The sequence below is a fragment of the Eleutherodactylus coqui genome, chromosome 13, assembly GCF_035609145.1.
Source record: "Eleutherodactylus coqui strain aEleCoq1 chromosome 13, aEleCoq1.hap1, whole genome shotgun sequence".
NCBI classification, from domain to species: domain Eukaryota; kingdom Metazoa; phylum Chordata; class Amphibia; order Anura; family Eleutherodactylidae; genus Eleutherodactylus; species Eleutherodactylus coqui.
The window spans coordinates 38,768,559-38,784,584 of record NC_089849.1 but is presented as its reverse complement, the minus strand read 5'-3'; positions in this window follow the sequence as shown (position 1 = coordinate 38,784,584).

Below are 16,026 nucleotides of genomic sequence, written 5' to 3'. Positions count from 1 at the left end.
TCATACGGGGCGTCAGGTAAGTATGGGGTCTCTGAGGGGGCGCCGTGACAGGCTCCACTGCGGAATTCCACTTGCGGAGCCCGTCACGGCCATGGGCACTAGGCCTTACACCTATGTATATGAATTTAAAGGGTTTGTCCAAGATTACAAAATGAGTCTGTACTGTTCTCCAAAAACAGCGCCACCCTTGTCAATAGTATGTGTCAGGTACTACAGCTTATTTCCATTCTAGTAACATAGTATGTTAGGCTAAGCAAAGACATATGTCAATCCAGCTCACCCTATTACACCCCCCACCCCCAAAGTTGATCCAGAGGAAGGCAAAAAACACTGATGAGGTAGAAGCCAATTTTACTCATTTAAGGGGGAAAAATCCTTCCTGACTCCAATCTAGCAATCAGGATAATCCCCGGATCACCAACCCTTCTATTGTAGTCAGTGACTATAACATGTAATATTGTAACGCTCAAGAAAGGCATCCAGGCCCCTCTTGTATGCTTTTATCGAATTTGCTATCACCATGTCCTCAGTCAGAGTTCCATAGTCTCACTGCTTTAACAGTAAAGAACCCCCTTCTATGTCGGTGTAGAAACCTTCCTTTCTTTGTAGGCAGAGGATGCTCCTTGTTACAGACACAGTCCTCGGTACAAATAGATTATGCTAGAGAGATCTCTGTATTGTCCCCTGATATGATTATACATAGTTATTAGGTCGCCCCTCAACTATCTTTTATCTAAACTAAATAATCCCAATTTTGTTAACCTCTCTTGGTATTGTAGTCCACCCATAGCATATGTGGGTCCATATGTTATACTATGCTTCTTAGGTCTGGATTTATAAAAAGCCAATGTAGAGAAGAAGCTTCCTGCATTAACATACAGTAAGTAAAACCAAGAACCACAAGCATCTGACAAATGATGACCACAGTATAGAGAAGTACATGCAATATCAGGCTTGGGTTCTCAGAAGGAGTTATTCTCAGAGCCCATCCTACAGAACATGTCAATTTTTAATTGCAATTTACTAATGGACATGCGGATCATTCATAAAAACTTGTGAATTTAAAGGAGATGTTTCATGAAGACAACTCCTTGCCATATGGACGAATTAGAGCATATAGACATCACAGAGAAATCCATGTTTGGGACTCCCTTCCAGAATGGAAAGTAAGTCTGTAAGAGCGACTCCTGCTCTGGTAGACGTGAGATGTTCATGTATTACATTTATAGATTGCAGATGCTGCAGGGGAAATATTTGGCCAGATGATTTTGCCAAGGTGCCAGGATGATCAGCTGATTGCCACCATGGCTGCATAACAATAACCTATAACCCAAACAGTGATAGCAATCCTAGAATCAGCTATTGCAAAGTTAGCTCCAGCAGCCATATCATTGCTCGACATGGTGTTGTTATGACAATAACTTTTTTGTGTCAGTATAGGTCCATAGGGGCATCTGGGGTAATATTTGCCCTGTCTGGGATAGGCTTAGGGGATGTATCCGCAGCCGCTGAGACAGGAGGCTTTATGTTTTTGATATACCCAGCAGTTTCTGAACAGCCCCATTGTTGGGCGCCTTGTCAGGCATAGTGAAACCGGTCGCATGACACATACTTGGGGATCCCCTGATATGAAGCACCCACTCGTTAAACTTCTTTTAATGCTAATAGATAAACAGAAATGCCCTTGGCAAGTTGCGAGTGTTTGATGATGTCCCAATACTCACGCATTAAAAGTCTGGAGACCAAGTTTTTATGGACAAGCTAGTCCAACTCGTCACATAACAAACCTCTGCTGTCTTATGATCCCACAGCTCAGAATTCCTTACAACACTGCTGTGCCTGTATATGTCATTGTGGCACAGTTCCCAGCTTTTATATCCAGCGTGACCCAGTGCAATGTCCCACGGGATCTCCTTTATGTCACCTCGCACTCAAGCACTGAGCCTTAAAAGGGCACACATGAATACAATGCACTATAAGTACAAGGGCACTTGACATGAAACACCCCTCATCGCTGTTACATCAGAATATGAGTCTCCAATGCTCCTTTGGTGTTGGTGAGACTGTGGAATATTTAAGTATGGCCCAAAATGTTAAAGCAATGTCCAGCCAAGTGTATATCTTTATTTCAATGTGAAAAAGAGCAACTCATCTGGCAGTAGCTTATCTCCTTTGGGATAAAGGATCGGGCATAGTGAAGTCCAACATGCCCAATCCTTCTTTTCCCCAACATGTTATGGTACTGTGGGCTACACTCACCTACATTGGACTGGCAGCTGATCTCATCAAAGTTGGTGAGTTCAGCCTATTCTGATCTAATATTGATGGCTAATTTGCCTCAGAATATCTCAAAAAAGGTGTGTACTTGTACTTTGATGAATGCCCACTCATAGATCTTAATATTTACCTCTATATGTGCACACACCATATAAGTGTGTCCATAAGTGCCCATTATAGCATTACCATTTTTAGCATTTCTATGGTATTTGTATTTTATCTACAGTCAGAATTGCGAAAGGTGTAGCCTTGTACTTAAGAACAATTATTAGAATGAGAAATAAACTCATTAAAACCCACAAAATAAAATAATCCGTACATAAGTAATCCGCCCAACCTATTAAATCATTATGTACTTAGCTCATCCAATACAAGACTTCATAAATAAATACCACACTAGAAACTGGAAGCCTCATTGTGCTGTCGTCATTACCGATGGAGTTTCCAGGCTTATTTACTGCACGTCACATCAGATCCGAGTAAAACATTTTTAAAGAGGCTTTCTCTCTAAGCCAACCCCTTGCAATGTGTCCCATTAGGGCATTCTAACGTTAGAGAGGGGTTTTCTGCTTGGGACCCACTTCTACGATCCAGAGGCCATTCTGACCAGACTGTTAGGAGGTGTTGGGACCAGTGGATGTGTGAGAGCACACAAGGTGACCGGGCTCAGGACCCCCGATAGATCACCAGTAGAGAGGATCATCTGAGAAGCATGAGCAGCTCCAACTGTTTTGTTGTCCTCCATCCAGAAACAGTTCATACCATTGTTACACCCCTGTGTCTGTCGGAACCATTTCCAGGTGCTTGATTTAAGGACATTTGATGTCATGCCACCCATTACATGTTTTGCCTTTGACACTCCACCACCGTCGCCTCCATTTGCAGTGGTGTCGTGAACGATGAAACTGGATGCTACGGAGTGGAATCAGGTGGTCATCAGTGATGAATCCAGGGTTAGTTTGGCCACTGACGACGTCTGTGTTCGTGTCTGGAGACCTCAGGTCGAGCGCCTCCATCCTGCCTTTGCTGTGGAGCAGCACATTGCTCCCACTCCTGGTGTGATGGTCTGGGGGCCATTACATACAACAGTCAGTCACCCCTAGTAGTGGTACGAGGGACAATGACAGTTGAGCGATATGTTCAGGACATCCTGCAGCCACATGTTTCCTCTCATGGCGGCTTCCAAGAGGCATTTTCCAGTAGGATAATGCTCGGCCGCACACACAGGGGGGTTACAGGAATGTCCCCACAACATTGTCACACTTCCGTGGCTGTCTGGTCACCTGATTTATCACCAATAGAACATATATGGGACCATCTGAGGTGCCAACGTACACAGCCTATGAGTTTGCACAATCTAAAGGCCCCGTTATGAGAAATGCTGTTCTCCATGTTGGAATTCCACATGCAAATTTTGTGCATTGACAAGGCCAAATCTGCGCAAGGATCAGCGCCAACAACCGTGTCAGGAAGATGCACATTTTTTACATGGTTTTTAGAGGCAGAATTCACACTGAAAATTCTGTTGTGAATTCTACTATGTGAACATATCCTTAGACATTACCAATGCAAAGTGCAAAGAATAGTCTGAAAAAAAACTGATGCCATCTTGGAAGAACGAAGTGTAGAGGCCCAGGAACCATCAGATCCATGGCAGAACACCACAGAAGGATGTCACAGTTTGTCAGATAATATTACTCTCCCTGCTACACAAAGTTTGTCCCAGGATCAGATGGTTGCTTTAATATGTATATAAAAGTACAAAACAGAGTGTTGCTTCAGGAGAGCCATTATCATACAGTACCCAAATAAAACCACCATACAGTGTTTAAAAACATATCCATAGAGTACCCAGATAATATCACTATGCACTGAATGCCGACCTAATTAGAGACGCCCATCTAACATAGTATGCTGGGCTGAAAAAAGACAAATGTCCATCCAGTTTAGCCTGTTTCCACATCCACCCCATGTTGATCCAGAGGAAGGAAAAAAAACAAACAAACAGTGAGTCAGAAGCCAATTAACCCCATTTTGGGGGAAAAAGTTCCTTCCCGACTCCATAAAAGACGCATAGTCTGCGACAGCACAGTGATGCGGTAGAAAACTAAAAAACTTTTATTCCTCCATTTCAAAGCATGGCTTCCCGACTTCATAATGGCAGTCAAAATAATCCCTGGATCAACATTTGAAAAGTTCCTACCTGACTCCAGGTCCAGCAGTTGGAAGATCCCTGGATCAACAACTCTTCTGGCTATTGAATGTCTATATCCTGTAATGTCGTAGAGCTCTAAAAAGACGTTTACTCCTCTCTTAAACTCTATGGATTTTGCCATCACCACGTTCTCAGGCAGAGAGTTCCATAGTCTCACTGCTCTTACAGTAAAGAACCCCCTTCTGTGTTGGTGAAGAAATCTTTTTTTCTCTAGACGTAGCGGATGCCCTCCTGTTACCGTCGCAGTCCTGGGTATAAACAGATCATGCAAGAGATCCTTGTCTTGTCCCCATAGTATTGTACACAGTATTCCATGTGAGGCCTGACAAGCGCCTTATATAGTGGAAGAATAATGTTCTCATCCCTCGCCCCTATACCTCTTTGCGCCCCAAAACTTTATTTGCCTTTGCAGCAGCTGACTGGCATTGGTTACTCCAGTTTAGTCTACAATCCACTAGTACCCCCAGGTCTTTTTCCATCTCACTTTTCCCTTGCAGTACCTCATTTAGTGTAAATTGGTGACATCCGTTTCTCCTGCCCATGTGAATAACCTTACGTTTATCGATTTTCAACTTCATTTGCCATTTTTCTGCCCAAGCCCCCAGCTTATCTAGGTCCATTTGTACCTGCACATTGTTCTCTGTTGCATTAATTATCTTGTATCATTTTGGATCATCTGCTAATATTGATATTGTACTGTGTAGTCCTTTTATCAGGTCATTGATAAATGCATTGAACAGAATGGGGCTTAATACTGAACCCCGTGGTACCCCACTAGCAACGGTGGTCCAATCAGAGTATGAACTATTTACTACCACCCTCTGCTTTCTATCTCTGAGCCAGTTCTTTACCCAGATACACACGTTTTCGCCAAGACCGAGCTGTCTCATTTTATATATTAGCCTATTATGCGGCACAGTGTAACATGCTTTAGAGAAATCCAGATATAGGAGATCAATAGACTCTCCCAGGTCCAGCTTAGAACTAACTTCATCGTAGAAGCTGATCAGATTGGTCTGACATGATCGACCCTTCATGAAGCCATGCTGGTGAGGACTCATTCCGTTGTTTTCCTTGAGGTATTCCAGGATGGCATCTCTCAGAAACCTTTCGAAGTAGCATGTTGGACCTCCTTTGGCCTTCAGAACTGCAGCAGTTCATCATGTCGTCCATCCACAAGTATCAGAGGACCCACAGACCCAAGAAAACATCCCCCCCATCATTACTGCACCTCCACCAGCCTGAACTGTTGACACCTGACAGAAAAGTTTCATCAATTCCTGTTGCTTGTGCCAAATTCTGACCTCCCATCGCTCCGGTGCAACATAAATCTGGACTCAGGGGATGATTTCTGCAGCTCAGTGATCCCATTTTTGTGCCTTTTTCCCCACTGGATTCTCGCCTTTCCATTTCTCTTAGCAAAGACGCTGAAACTGGTCATCTGCTGTTATAGCCCATGTGTGCTAAGGAACGACGAGTTGTCCATTCACATAGTCGAGTTTCATGCACAAATTCCATCCAATAGCGATATGAACGGAGCTACAAGATTGAAAAATGGCTGCATGTCCAATTTTTGGGCAATTCCTAATAAGGAATCAACCATTATTTCCTATGAGATCTTTGAAAAAATGCCATACTATTTGCATGTGAGTGTGATGCGATTTTTACCATTGTAAGCTACTGAAAGCACTTGTGAACCTGTATCGCACATGAGCATTACAAGTACACGGATGTGATGCAATGCATTTTTAAGCATAAACGCTACATGCTTGCATCCATCATCACAAGTTTACAAGCGTGATATCAGTCTACGTTTCTTGGGCCAATATAGCGCTCGCCCGTGTGAATACAACCTTAGTTGGAGCACCAGAGTTATATTTGGCTGCAATTTGCTTGGCTGTACACTATGTGTTCATCAGGACTATTCTTGACAACCACAGGATCCAAATGTGACTCCTTTGTCAACGAGTTGTTTACCTTCACGGGATCCCCTTTTGCTGGATGTATTTTCTGGATCATACCATTCTCTATATATTCTCCACACTGCTGCACAAGAAACCCCACAAGGTTGGCAGTGGAATCCTGGCGTGGCTAGTCTAGCACCGATGACCGAGACTCGTTGGAAGTCGATCTGATGGATTTTTCCACCTAATGTGGATTCACACTGAAACTGATCCACGTAAAACTTGTCACGTGATTTTATGCTGCACTGCGGGGTCACGGGGATTTCCATACAGCGAAGCTCCAACTGGGATTGGGCTGGTGTATAGTATCCAAGTTTCTCTGCTATACAATGCCCAAATAGTAGCACTATAGTGTCCAAATACTATTGTCATACTGTGCCTAAATAACAGTGCTCTATGGTGCTAAAATGTTCAGGTTCCCACGTCCGTCAATACTTATGCAGTACCACTCATATCTGTGGTCTCAACCAAAGTCATCTGGCTCCTCGTGACCTGCTGACTACGGGCCATACAAAGCCATCTGTAGATATATATACATTTCTTTGGCTTACCTAAGTCTTAGCCTTGAATGTGGGACACACCCAATCTGCAAGAATACGTCACCATCCTGAAAGCTTGCTAGGGAACCGTTAATTACAAGTTAAATCACCTAACATCCCAGAACTGCAACAGATAATATTTTCGGCTGACACACCAAAATGTGTCCATAACAACAGACAGCGTCATGCACAGTGACACGTTACAGGAAGAAGGTGACATTAGAAGACTATTAATATTAAGGTTAAGCCCTAAATATATGGATATGACCATATTTACGTAGGGTACACTAGTATCAGAACCCTTGTGCCTGATCGGGGCCAGAAGCCATATAAGTAGATGCCAGTATTAGATATGGCACATGGTAGGTAGGGGGGGCCGATATTGAGTCCCAGGCATTTCAGGTTAGTCCTCTGACTATGAAATGTAATGAGAGAGATAAAAAAAAAGTGAGGCTATAGTTTTTTTTATTATATAAGCAAAGTAAACATAAGGAAAGGAGAAGAGAGGAAACGGAAAATTATCTATTCAAAGGAGTGAAAATGCAACTCCGGTTTACCTTTTAGTGAAGCCTAAAATTTGTCATAGAAAGCAAAACGATGGCATACACTTTAGACTAGGGGTGTCAAACTTATTTTTACCGAGGATCACATCGGCCTTATGGTTACCTTCAAAGGGACGATTGTAATTCTAGGGCTTAAACAGATGGGCGTGTTTTAGTCCCATTATGAGACCATGAAAATCACAGCTGCATAATAGGAGGAAACGAAACCATTGATTTCAATGGTTTTGTTTCCACTATTGGGATTCTCGCACGTTAATAATATGCGCGAGAAAAGATAGGGCTTGCCCTCTTATTCTCGCAGGTAGTTAATACTACCATATACGGGAGAAAGACAGGGCAGGACTTATCTTCCCACTTTTTTTTTCAAACTTGCGCACTAGCAGAGGGTTGCTGACCTCTCAGCTCTCTGTCAGCACTGCATACAAGACGGCGCATGCAGATGTAAGGGAAGGGGGGGAGAGGTTAGCGATCATAAACTCTGCATCCCGGAGGTGCAGGAGGGGTGAGTAGAATTCCTGTTAGGTCCAATGCACGGCCGGTGGCTCACATAAAATGAGTGTCATGCTACTAGGACCTGCAGTGATCACCCTGCCAAGAACTGTCTAATTCCCTTGCAGTGCCACCACAGGACCAATAAAGTATTACATGGCTCCAATTGAAATTAATGGGTTGCCATTTAATGTACAGAGTTGTTGGGTCCTCAAAAGAGAATGGCACTTTTTTATGTGCTCTTCACTGTGGCTAATAGATGGAGGTCCTGAATGTAGGACACCCCCCCCCCCCCCCCCCCCCCCCCCCCCCATCTATCAAAGAGCTCTTTCAGCCACAAATATTGGATCTGTTCGGGTTTGGCTTGTGGGACCCTCACCAATAACAACTCTAGTTCACCTTAGCCGTATAATCCTGGCAAGGAGTGGAATCAGATTGGATCCCCACTGATCTAACATTTATCACCTATCCAAAAGACTACTTCCAGCTGAAGCTCTAGGGTTTGGTTATTGCTCTGTATGGTTGGTATGGGGCTATGTATATTCAGTGTCCAATAGCTATGCAAATGAGTAATAGAATAATCCTCCACAACACCCCCTATTGGAAGGTAGCTACCTATAAGTCAATATCTGACCTTGTAACAGATCTTGTAACATGACTAGTGATGTTGACCCAATCAGAATACCTTTGTAAATAAAACTGTTTTGGGGACCCTTGCCCCTCATCAGTTCTTGTTGGCTGGATAAGAGATCATCAATGCAAGTCTCGGGCATAATATTGTTCATTGTGGAGAACACCACAGATCCTCTATCCTGTGGTGTTCTTTACAAGGAGAAACAATGCCCCATAAAACCCAGGTTGATGATCTCACACCAAGCCAACCAGTACCGTACTGTGCACCAATGAGAGGCAAGAATCCCCAAATACCTGTATGTACATAGGCATTCTGATTTGGCTTATATGTTGCAAGGCTTATTAAAAGTTTGGATATTGACTCATAGAGTAGCTATCTTCCAAATGCAGTGTAGAGGCATTATTATATTGCTCATTTACATAGCTTTTCCCCAAGGAGCATTGCATGGCTGACAAGACTCTATACACCCTTTTGGTGCTCTCCAGAAGGTAAAACATTATGCCCTTGTCTCCTATAGCCAATTGTACAAAGTTGGCTCATTTGGAGTCAAGAGTATCCAAAATGTTTTCACCCACCTGATTAGTTACCCATTGTAGGAAAAGAGGGCTGGTTGAAGCCTCCCCAGAGTGTAAAGAGGGACCCCTGCTATAGTCCCTCTTCACCCAATGGGGAAAAAACTGAGCTATGCCGAAGGAGCATCATAGCTGTTGCATGGTATGTTTTTGCCCTTCCTCCTATATTTACAGAATTGTCACCATTCTGAAGATGTAGAGATAGTAGTGGACAGGGTAAAGAAAGGAATAGATCCTACACCAACTGTATTGCAACGTCTGCTTTTAGTAAGACATGGATATTGGTTGTCTAATGGCCAGAACAGAGGCAGTACATGAATAAGGCTATTATGAGTCTATACTATACTGCATTGAATGTGATACAGACAGCCACTTATTTATTTTCCTTTTTCATAGACCAAACAAATGAGCATCGCGGTCTTTAAAATTGCTAAGAAAACATTGGCGGGCACTGGGTGTGTGTGTGTAATGTGCCTGGATTTGCCTTTAAGTGAATTTTCCATTGTTCTGTAAGACAGGCAGGAACACTTCATGTTGCTCTTAAAACGGCACCAATGTCTCCACATGCAGAACTGATGGCATCATCCCATGTCTTCTGGTATTTTCTTCTAATCCCTTAAGTGCTTCATATTCTACTCATTCAAGAAATGGATTATACAATGACGGGGGCTGAGAACTGTCTATCTACAACAAACTGTGCCCGTTATGAGTTCCGTTGGATCATATCCTGTACGTTTTGCCCAATTGATTATGCTCATTGCCAAAAAAAAGTGTATGCCCTCACATGAAAAAAACTAATGAAAGGGAAAAGTGGAGGAGTTGCCCATATCAGCCAATTAAATTCCAGCTCTGAGTTTGTGATTATTTGCTCTGGGCAACTTCTATTGGTTTGAAGTAATTGTGATAAATCTTCCCAACCATGAACTTTACTTATGCCAAAAAGTGGACATATTGTCAAAGTAATCAATCAGAGCAATCAATACATTACAAAAATTAAAAATGGAATCTGATTGTTGCTTCGGCCACACGTAAAGTCCTATACTACATAAGTTGTCAAGTAATAGCTTTAAAGGACACCCCTTTCTCCTTATGAGGAACAAGACTATGGATATCAGTTGAAGTTCATAAGCACTCATCAATTTCAATGTATGTCCTTTAGGGATCATCTCATGAAGTCAACCCTTGTCCATGCAGCGTCCGAGGAGCAGGCCCTCAGCCGAGGAGACAGCAAGGTAGAGAGATAACCTCGTCACGGGCCTCTACTGTCTTCTCAGTAAGGGTGGCTTGTAGCCCAACCTCTTTACCACAGGGGGAGTCTACCAATTAGTAACAGAGGGGTCGGAGTGACCCTGTTTGTCACTCATGACGCTAACTAAAGTAGTCCACACACAGGGTATTTTCTGAACGAGAACCAGAAACGTTCGCTCCTGTCCATTTACTTAAACTCTTGGTGTGAAAGTCAATGAAACAGTCTTTGTACAGAAACAACTTATGACAGGGAGGATTCTTGGGGCATTTGTATACTCCTCCGTTATCAGAGCTCTCCCCCGGGACAAACTCTCTCTCCACCGTTGCTTCTCGCTTATAAGCAGTTGCCATTCCTCCGGATGCATGCGGTACCTGCACTATACACTCATGCATTTCCACCATGTCCGGGCTTTCATTCTCCTCAGGGTCAGCGGCTATATGGAGGGTTCTTGGAAGGGCTGGGCCCAAGCAAGAGCGGCAGACCATCGTTCGGCTTCTTCAATCTCCTCACTCACCAACCGACTCCTTGCTACTCACTCCTTCTCTGTACTTGGCTCGACTGACTCTCACCTCTCTCTCTCACATGTGATCACACTTTTATGCAACACTAGACAAAACAATACATTTTCCAGACAACAAGAGACATGGCCAGACATTAACCCTTTCGTGCCTGCCAACTTCAATACACGTATCTCTGATGTATGCTACATACAAGACGATGACACAAGACAGACATAATCTTATATTCTGAGGTACCGAAGGGGACCCCTAACTCTGGGCCACTACATCTATATGCCCTATCTGGACGTACGGACATCGCAGAGATGGGTCATTCTGTGAATCAGAATGAAAAGCCACCCTGTAAGGAGAACCCGAAAAAACGTGATGTGCGTAAGTGTGAACATGGATGTGCAACTGGGTTGTTTTTAATGTGAGGTTGAAATTTAACACGGATCCAACCTGGCATACATTTCTAGTAAAGGTTACCAGTTTATGGCGTAAATTATACATAAACCTATCAGTCTGGAGCAGCCACAACCTCTCCGAACAAGTCTCACTCACTTTTGGAAAAAGTTGAGGGGCTGGCGCAGAAAATATCCCTTTGCGCCAAAATTTGTGACATTTTATGCCAGAAGCTGGCATAAATCAGTTTGTAAATGTGCCTCTGTGTGTCACCATATGGAGCCATCGTGAGGTTCCATATTCTCCCCTGGAAACTTTATTTAGAATACCTACAGTTGCAAAAAGAAATAAATAAACCTTTTATAACTACCTGGATTTCTTTAATGATTACTAATAAAAGGTATAAATATACCGCACTTGGTCCAGAGCTTTAATCCCGGCCGTTAGTAAGGTTCCCTGCACATGGGCAGAAATTCCGTGGCAGGATTTCCCGCAGAATTTCCGTCCGTGGCCACTGCCATAGGATTGCATTAGAAAATGCAATCCTAGGCAGACGACCACGATTTGTCCGAGCGTGATTTCGCAGCATGCTCTATTTCTGAGCCCCCTGTTGCATAACTCAATATCTCTTCAGCGTGAGGTCATGGACGCTGCTCTTATATTCTACTGTAAAATGTTTTGTTACACCTTAGAATTCATTGTTCCTTCAATGACCTCAAGATGTCCAGACCCCAAGGCAGCAAAGCAGCTCCAAACCATGATGCTCCCTCTACCAGGCTTCACAGTTGGATGAGGTTTTGGTGCTCTGTGTAGTGTTCTTTCTCCTTCAAACATAGTGTGTATTTCTGCTAAAAAGTTCCCTTTTTGTCTCATCTGTCCATAATATTTTCCCAGAAGCATTTTGGAGCATCAGGTGGTCTCGGAAAAATTTGAGATGGACCTCAATGGCCTTTTTTTCCACAACATCAACTTCCTTTGTGGTGCCCTTCCATTCACACCAGTCTTGTTCAGTAGATTTTTAATAGTGGACACATGAACAGAGGTTTTTGCTGTTTGTAGAGTCTTTTGTAGGTCTTTTGTTGTTCCCCTTGAGTTCTTTCTCACCTCTCATGATTGCACCTGTTACGGTACTAGTAGTGTGCACAGGAAAGCACGGCATGGGTATGTTACAATACTGGTAGTGTGCACAGGTACGAACGGTGCGGGACTCCCTGACTCTCACCCATGCCAATGTCCCTTCCTGGAGGTAGCCCCAAAGGTGGACAGGTCCAGGTAGCCAACACTGACCCTATGCTGCCTAGTGACAAGACAGGAAGAAACCGCCGTACCTATGCAGAAAACAACTTACTGGTACCGACAGACTAGGCTGAAAGGATAGACCAGTATGACAGGAAAAACTGGTAAACCCACAGCAGCTACTATCAGCAGTAGCAGAACGCCCGGAACAAACTGGGAACAGGTCAAAGTACCAGAGCCAGAACTCAGCAGATCTGAACAGCAGGACTGCTCAGGGATCACTGGTGAATAATCGGCCACTCCCAGGCAGCAAGAGCTGGATCTTATAGGGAGGCGGGAGAAGCTGGTTGGCTGCCAGACAAGTCAATCACTAGTCACACCTCTCAGACACTAGCAGGATAATTAACCTAGACTAGAAGGCACAGGAGCTGTTTACCCTGGCAAGTCTGGATAGAACCTACAGACACTAGGTGTTCTGGCAAATATTTAACCAAGTGCTGACTGATGTAACAACCTGGTGCTCTTGGAGTGATCTTAACAGGTCACACACTCCTAGAGCGAGTAGCAACAGTCCTGAATTTTATCAATTTGCAATTAACTTGTCTTAATCATCATCGATCATCGTTCAAAACATTGTTTGGTCTAAACACGAGTCAATGACTGAACAACAAATGATATTTGTTCACTTTTTGTTCGTTGTTCATTTTATGCAAGCATAAAAACCATTGTTGGCTTTTTAGCTTTGTTTGGTTTAAACAGCAATCATTCAGTCTTTCACATTCGCTAATATAGCAATGATGCATCTGCCTCTCCAAACAGGCTGCACGAGAGCGAACGAGCTAGCGGTGATGTCAATTACTCGTCCACTCGTTCAAACATTAATCGTCTCATCTAAAAGGACCCTCCCTAACTCTGGAGTGATGTACACCCAGCTCTTTAGCAACTCTTTTGTAACCTTTTTCAGCCTTATGTCTCTCTATAACATGTCTTCTGAGGTCTTCAGAAATTTTTGGGAATCGAGGCAAGGTTCACATTAACCAATCTTTCTTGAGAGATCAAATTTGTCAGTGCCCAGGCTTTGTGTGTCTTTATTTTCTGGGCAAAGCCCTGTGAAACCTTCAAATCTAATTTTATCTCCTTAATTGAAACACCTTTTGCTGATTAGCTTTTAGAGAAATCATTAACTAAGAGGTTCACTAAAGGCTCTTTTACACATAACAATTATCGCTTAAAATTAGCTCAAAATCCATCTTTTGAGCTATAATCGTTGCGTATAAATGTGCCCATCTTTCACTTTTCTGCCAAACGATGATTTTTAGTTCAGCATAAAATCCGTCTTTCCATTGCGTCCATCCTGACAGCATTCATGGAGGTTGCCCTGCCTGCATTCCTTGGAACATGAAGAAGGAGAGTTCTTTAAAAGGCCACCTCCCACCGACTAACTCCAGTGTTCTTCCTGTCCCAATCGGACACAGGAGGGAGTTCTATGTGCTGTGGATGGAGGCTGCTGCAGGCCGGAGTATGCTACTCATCGGGGCGCAGGAAATCCCGCTGGGTCGAGGCGGTTGTGTGGCGGCTCCATCCGACGAACGGCACCAGCAAAGTGGAGGAAACTAAGCGGCAGGTGCATCTGGCTCTGCGCTTCAGTCCTGGCGTCTAGCGGCGGCCGGCTTCCGGGTATGTAGCAGCACTGCGTCATGGGGCAATAATGTCAGATGTCGGACGCGATGATGTTCAACACCGCGTTGGCGGCATAAAGCGCCAATTTTGAATCCCTGGAGCTCCTCCATGATCCACAGGCTCCATTTTCACCCGGCAGGTGCCATGGATAGAAAATTTTTATCTGGTATTGGTAATGGTTTTCACTTTCTAGGAGAAAGCATTAAAAACCAAACAAGATAAAAAACAGATTAAGAGGTGTGCATTATGTTCCAACAAATTTGATGATAATGTTAAGAGACTGATTTGCTCAGAGTGTACTTCTAAGATTATGAAAGATGAGTAACAACACCTGTTACAAGGAATCCGGGAGATGGTCCGTGAGGAGGTTCAGGTTCTGAAGGAACAGTCCTTTGACTCCCAGCCAGGACCGTCCAGGAAAAGAGCCTGCACTAGAGATTACGAGGTCTCATCACCTGAACTCTCTGAGATTGAAGAATCTGATGATTTTTCAGAGATTTCGGCTCCTGCTACCGATGACGGAAAAAAAATTTACTTCTCAAACCAAGATTTAGACAAGCTAATTACTGCAGCACAGAACACCATGAAAGTTATGGAAGTACCACAATCTAGATCTGTACAGGATGAAATGTTCGGGGGTCTTAGAAGCAGACGCCAGAAATGTTCTCCGGTCAATGAAAATCTATTGAAAATGATTCTAGATGAGTGACATAGACCAACACGGGGTTCCTCCATTCAAAAAAAATTCAGAGAGAGGCTTTTGTTTTCAAAGAGGATGCTACCCTTTGGTATACGATTCCAAAGGTAGATGTACAGGTTGCTAAATTAGCAAAGAAAACGTCGCTTCCATTTAAAGATAGTTCCCAACTTAAAGATCCGATGGAGCGGTAAATGGAGGACTTCTTGAAAAGGGTGTGGGAATCTGCAATCACCGTTGCTGAAGGCAACATAGCCGTCACATCTGTGGAAAGTTCTCTGTATCTGTGGCTTGACCAGTTAGAGTCTCATCTTCATTTGAAGACCTCGAGAGAAGAAATCCTCAAATGTCTTCCTCTGATCAAAAAAGTTACGGCTTTTTTAGCCAATGCATCGGGGGAATCTGTCAGGTTAGCCGCGAGAAGCGCAGGTCTAGGGAACTCCACCAGGAGAGCTCTGTGGCTCAGGTCATGGGCGGGGGACCCAACATCAAAAAGTAAATTGTGCACAATCCCCTTCCAGGGCGAGTATCTCTTCGGCCCAATCCTGGATAAAATTCTAGAGAAGGCGGCGGACAAAAAGATGGGTTTCCCGACAGATTATCTTCAGAAGAAATACCCTTTAGGAGAGAATATTATCCAAGACGGAAGAACAAAGGAAAGTCGGGTAGGTAGTCTTACCCGAAAAGGGGCAGAGGGAAAGGCTCGGGCTTCCCTTCCAGACTTGATCCCAGATAAAGAGTGTACTGTGGACTCCTTCGGTATTCAGGGAATTGGCATCGGATTACCGAAAATCCCTGGGTATAGAGGGTAGTCTCGTCAGATTATAAATTAGAACTGTTATCTAAGCCCCCCCCCAAAATTTTGTGTAACACCTATCCAGTCTCCCCACCTTCATGAGCGATTGGTGGGGGGTGTCCTTAGTTTAATTAATTTAGGAGCTATTCTACCTGTCCCTGTGCAAGAGCAGCGCCAGGGTTATTATTCCCTGTTATTTTTAGTCCCCAAATC